The sequence below is a fragment of the Lactuca sativa genome, chromosome 3 (assembly GCF_002870075.4).
Source record: "Lactuca sativa cultivar Salinas chromosome 3, Lsat_Salinas_v11, whole genome shotgun sequence".
Classification (NCBI taxonomy): Eukaryota; Viridiplantae; Streptophyta; class Magnoliopsida; order Asterales; family Asteraceae; genus Lactuca; species Lactuca sativa.
Genome location: NC_056625.2, coordinates 344472 through 350244, shown reverse-complemented (window position 1 = coordinate 350244; position 5773 = coordinate 344472). Strand labels below are relative to the sequence as shown.

At 27.0% G+C, this 5773-nt stretch overlaps 1 long non-coding RNA gene across 1 annotated transcript; it reads right to left on the bottom strand.

Moving 5' to 3' along the window:
• Positions 1-384: 384 nt before the first annotated feature.
• LOC111892897 (uncharacterized) lies at positions 385-2570 on the bottom strand. Its single transcript, XR_002850719.3, has 3 exons — positions 2024-2570; positions 1871-1935; positions 385-1788 (listed from the first exon to the last, which is right to left on the bottom strand). It is a non-coding gene; the product is annotated as an uncharacterized LOC111892897 (long non-coding RNA).
• Positions 2571-5773: the final 3203 nt, after the last annotated feature.

Genomic DNA, 5773 nt, shown 5'->3' with positions numbered 1-5773 from the left:
TATAAAAAAAAAAAGAGCTTCATAATTTCAAATTTTGTGGTGATAAAGCTATCCTTCCATGAAAAAGAAAGAAGCATTCAATATTTAAACTAAAATGAAAGACGTTTATATATGTGCAATTCTATAACCTTAGAAACAAAGTCCACATTCGTAGTGACACTCTCGAGTTCCGCATTTTTTTAGATGAACCTTTCAATCAGATTGACAAACCAAATAGTTCAAAATACCCTTGCGACGGCCATACACATATACAATCACATGCACACCAATTCATTGGTTGTTTCAAAATGACAAATATACCCCTCCCCTCCCACCAACAATCATATATAGATACATTCACACCACATGTAGATACGTTCACATGCATCTACACACACTCACATTGCACTTAGCCTAATCATGGGATAAATGAAATAAATATCAATGAGCTTTCCTTCGTTTTTCTACTACTTTCATTCCAATTGAATTAGCCATTCCATTAATTCAACAATTCCATTAAGCAAGCATATCGTGTTAAATATTATGTTTACATCTTTAAGTGATCTCACCCTAAATACAGTTATATATTTAAATGAGAATCTAGCATGCATGGACAACTCAAGAAACCTTGTGTTCATTGTAGGATGTCTTCACTTTGGTCCATCTTACACTTAAACAACAAAAGACAGTAACTTACGGATTATATTACTATATAGTTTTGGTTAAGCATTTAATCAAACACATAGTGTGCACAAAATATAAAATAGATAAGATCAAAGGAAGAACAAATGTAATTGTAGATGTAAAGGTGGGACCAAATCTACATATTTTGCTACAAAACAATTGACTGTCTTATACAAAATTAAGAGTTCCATTAAAATCTCAGAGAGATGGGCAGTTGGTACATGAAATTGACCAAAAAAAGGAGCAGCTATAAATGCAATTTCCATTTCAAAATGGAATTACATAATCGACCACACAACCAATCTTTAAAAACCTTCACCCATAACTGATAATCTTAGTACCTTACAACTCTCTTTAGCAATATATTTTTCAAGAAACAAATAAAAAAATTACCAATGCTCATAAAAACAATCAAACTTATATGAATAAGAACTGAACAAACAAATAAGCATGAATAAAAAATGAAAACAATCTTAATTTGACATTCAATACTGATAAAGAAAAATTCTAATAAATCAAATGTAAAGATCACCTACACATGAGATGTAATTATATGTTCCAGTGAAGAGATTCAAGTATATAATCCAATTAAGCATATTAACACTTTTAATTTATAAGATGTAAAGAGGTTAAATGGGAATCAAGATAGAGGAAAGACCATGTATTACAGTAGAGTGACCAATATGAATAAATCAAGAATGCATATAAATTTATTAGATTTGCAGTTCAGTATAAAAATTTCTTGCACACAAATTTGATCTTTTGAATTGTCTTAATAGATATGCATAGCGCACCAGATCTCCATTAAATCCATCATATCAAAAAAAAAAAAAAAAAAGAAGAAGAATCTTCTCACATAATAAAACAAATGCAAGGTGATTGAAAAATAACTTGAAAAATAAAAAGATAAAATGTTAAATAGAACATGATATTGATAAATCCATGGAAATATTACCAAACCAAAACATCCACTCTTTAGTCTTTCCGATTCTCATGTTGATAAAAAGAAAGAAACACATCAAAAGTAGAGGGTCAGTAGTGAGTTCTTTTTCGAAAAAGAAACAAAACTAAAAAAGCTTACTGAGATATTGTAGATGAACCTGAAAATCAAAATTGAGAATACTCCTACAGGGTTAAAAAATGAGAACATTGATGGTCTTAGTAAAATCAATAAAAAGTTACATAAATGTGGCATGTAAAAAATTACCTGAACTGCAAAAAGCCATGGTCAATAGTACCAATGCGCCCAATTCCTCTACTGTGCCTAATCACCTGAAGTGGAAAATAGAAAAATAGCTATTTCAAGGGTTATATATTACTTGAAGTTTTTTTGTTGTGTGTTCATAGATCTGGTGAACACCTGAACATAAAGAAAATTTTGACCAAGATGCAAATCTAGAAAAACCACCCTCCTTTTCTTTTACGCCCCTCACTCTACGTCTTCATAAAAGAAATCCTTGAATGTCCAGATCTCGATTTCTCGGTAAAGTGAATTTGACATTATTAATTAGTCTTTACTGGGAAAAAAAATCTACGAATAAGAGAGAAGTTTGTAATCTAAAACAGTAAATCTTTAACCTCAATATAAAGAGTGTCATCGGAAGGGTCGATTTCTAAGATATGAACTTTTGAATCAAAGGTATGGTTTGAGGTCTTAGGGTTTTAGAGAGCATCGGCAGATTTATAAGGGAGACGGTGGATAAATCTTCATAGAAGAAGAGAATATGAGGCGTTATCAATTTCATAAATTCGGCTCAAAGTTTGGGAACTTCCTGATTTTATGCAATCTAGTTAACAAATTAGAAATTAAGATAAAATTTTAGTTTGAGCGGGAACACAAGAGAAATTGAGTATAGAAAAACCACACTTAGGCAAATATAAGTTCTAAGAAGATGACAAGGGGCAACTTTAAGAGTCTTTTTATTAGAAGAGTAGAGAAGAGAAGAGAATATATATATATATATATATTAAAAAGTGTGTGGTCTATTTTTCATGGTGGCAAAAACCAATAAGTAAATAAATTATTTTTCAAAAAATATTTGACTTAATTTATACATTTATACATCTAATATGACCAAAATAAGAAAAATGATGGATATTTTAAGATAGTTATAAAGGTAATATCATTTTTAAAAGGTCAAAAGTCATTCAAAAAGCCAATTTTTCTTTAATTTTCTATTCAACATTTTTATACTTTCATAAAAAGTTATTTTAAGAAGTATTTTTCTTATAACACTTTTTTAATTTATTGACTTTTTGAAAAATCTAATAAATCAATAAACAATCCCAAAAATCCTCTTAATAATATTATTGTATCGATTTGTTTCGTTAGCCACATATAGGTGTGTACTTTATATAAATATTTTAAAAGTAATTATATTTAATAAGTTGAAAAATTACGTGATTTTATCATTTAACAATACCAACTAGATAAAAAAAAAGTAATTTCGACTTTTAACGCTAATTGTGAATATTCATTTCAATTCATGTGTTGCACACATTATAAATATGTCAACTTGGTGTTGAGCGATAAGAAAGTGGATTGTTGGGTCGACCATTATGCCTTCCTCAGTTTGTAAAGATGTAAGAGAGGTGGCGATGTGCTAAGCATACATATTCATAATTGTGCCACAGCACAAACTTCTTATTGGTGAATTATTTCACTAATTATATTTAAGTGTAATGGGTTGACTTGTTGACAAAAATCAAATTTGATGAATATTAAACAAGTAAAGAAGGTGCAGAGTGCACACTTGTTTAAGTTTATTCAAGATTCAAAGTACACTGTTATTTAGAGGCGAACCCCCTAAATGAACAGGGGGGCGGGGGCAGCGCCCTTTGTTGGGGTCGAGCTGGTACTTACGAAAAACATACACTCTCATTCTCTTTCTTTTTCTCTGATTTTTATATGAGTTTTATCCAATTGAAGATTTGGAAGTACCACCCAAATACATCAATTTGAAAGTGATAATCATGATTCTCAAATTTCCAAGTGTCATTAAACCCATATTTCTAAAACTTCTTGCCATCAATCACCAAGCCTTATGTGGTTGGGCCAACATAAAATGTTAAAATGCAAAACAAGAAAAAAAAAATACAACACTAATATGTATATAAGATATGTTAAGGATGTCGTTTTTCAGACTTTAGGTTCAACTTTTGACATCGTTACCATGTAAAGTGTGACATTATATATATATATATATATATATATATATATATATATATATATATATATATATATATATATATATCATATCATACTATATTATAAAGGAAACATTTTTCCTTTCACCACATTTATTTGAAACTCCCATGCATTTTTTCCTTTCTCCACATTCATTTGAAACTTCCATGACTTTTCAATTTCTTTCTAATAATAATTATAAGTTGGTTAATAAGATTAAATAAATATTAAACCTAAATTGTAATCATATATAAACTAAATTTCAATATTAAAATAATATTTTTAACTCTACTTATAAAGTTATGTTTTTAACTTTTAAAATATTATACTTAATTTATTAGTTTTAATATATTGTTGGATGTAAACGATTATCATTTTAAAGATACAAATTTGGAACAATTTGTATAAAATACTTCAATTATTAATTTGAATATAATATTACAGGGTCAACTTAAATATAAATTTTAGTTTAACTTAAACAACTCAAGTAATATTTTGTAAATAGTTAAAATTGATTAATCGTAGTGACTTTCTAATAATGATTATAAGTTGGTTAATAAGTTTAAATAAATATCAAACCTAAAGTGTAATAATAAATATACTAAATTTCAATTTTAATATAATATCTTTACTTCTACTTATAAAATTATGTCTTTAACTTTTAACATATTAGATATATATATATATATATATATATATATATATATATATATATATATATATATATATGAATGTTCAAACGAGAACAAATATAAGATCCAGAACGCAAGAACAAACGTAGGTCAATCATTTCTTTTTAAGTAAAAATACTAAAAATAAATAGTTTAATTAAATCAAAAGGGAAAAAATAAGTAATTGCAATTATTAATTAAATCATAATAATGAAATTTGACTTCCTTAAATCACGTTTTTAACTTTTTATCATATCTTCAAAACAATCAATTATCAACAATCACCTATCTTCAACATCATTAGAACTTATCGATCACTATATCGAGAATCGCGAGTTCAGCAGCATCAGATCTAGAGCATTTCTGATCAATTATGTTTCAATGTTTGCTATCTACAACTTCATCCATGGGTTCTACTTCAACATAATCAGATCTCCATCATCGATTATCAACGAAAGATCGGGTTTATATCAATCCTCCAACTTATATAATCACGTTCAATATCTTGAATTCAAGCAAATATCGAAATTAAGCTTAGAAAAACGTCAAAACTACTTTTTTATTACTTCAATATAATTGTTTATCATCAATTTTGGGTTTATTTGGTTTGATTTGTACTTTTTTTGTTTACTTCTATATGGTTTTCAATGTTATTGAACTCTAATTTTATGCACTATAACTATTTGATGAAATACTCCAGATGGTTTTTACTTAAATGTAGATCTCAAATATAGTAGTTTGTCACCAATTTGGACATGATTTGGTTTTATTTGTACTTTTTGTTTTTAATTATTCATGTTTTCCTTAATTGTATGCACATTAAATGTTTGATGAAATGCTCCATAGAGTGTCAAAATAGTTTTATATGTTATTCACATGTGAATAATACATAGCATTTCATATTTATTCTCTTATCTTAATATATATATATATATATATATATATATATATATATATATATATATATATATATATATATATATAGATTCATATGTGCTTGTATTTTTTTTATATGGTATAATCACATATGAACTTTACATCCTATTTTTTGCTGGTATATTCATATATCGAGGTATACTCACATTTAAATACTTAATAAAATTTATATTCATAACTATAGCATGTAATATTCACATATGAATATACCAATAATATTTACATGTGAATATAACATTAATATTCACATATGAATATACGAGCAACATATTGATAAAAGTTCTATTTATTTTTTCATCTTAATAAACATATATCG